The sequence below is a fragment of the Brassica oleracea genome, chromosome C5, assembly GCF_000695525.1.
Source record: "Brassica oleracea var. oleracea cultivar TO1000 chromosome C5, BOL, whole genome shotgun sequence".
NCBI lineage: Eukaryota > Viridiplantae > Streptophyta > Magnoliopsida > Brassicales > Brassicaceae > Brassica > Brassica oleracea.
In genome coordinates, this window is record NC_027752.1 from 13,881,876 (window position 1) to 13,882,623 (window position 748).

Below are 748 nucleotides of genomic sequence, written 5' to 3' on the forward strand. Positions count from 1 at the left end.
GTATGGCGAGTTCGGACGAGATTGGTGTATTTGGGCGAAGATCGTGTCCGAAAATCCGCAAGTAAATAGTAATTTCTCATGCCTATAAGAAGGGAGGTAACTTCTTCACAACCTTTACACTTACTCATTCTCATAGAGAGGTCTCTTGAAAAATTTCTTTTTTTTTCCTCTCTGCCCTTTTCTTCTTGATTCTTAAAAGGAAAATACGAAATGTCGAGTAAGAAAAGGAGTTCGAAGAAAGGTTCCTTGCCCGCGAACGTTCCTGAAGAGCTCCTTGTGCCAAAGATAGAATTTGTTCCTCATTCAGTTGACCCGGCCGAGAACGAGGCATGGTGGGTCGCATGTTATGGTTCGATCACACCTCCAAAAGAGAAGTCGTTCCCGGTCATGAACCGTCGCTCGGTCGAGGAAGGTGCACCAAGTAGGAGTACTAGCGAATTCCTCGAGATCATGCGGTCGTTCTATCAGATTTCAGATGCGGTGGAGTTCCGGATTCCTTGTCAAGGAGAGCGCGCTAGCAGTCCCCCGGAGGGCTACTTTACTTGTTACGAAGCATTCGTAGTGCGCTGTCGCTTGTGGTTCCCGATTCCAAAAATTATCGTCCGTGTGTTGGATCGTTTCGAGGTGGCGATAAGCCATATCTTCTCAGAAACGGTCCTTTTTTCTGGACTTCCTTTACGCCGAAGAGAGTTCGAAAGGCGTTGAGGTTTGTGCATCCTAGTCCTGCTTTGGGCGGGGAAACAGGGAG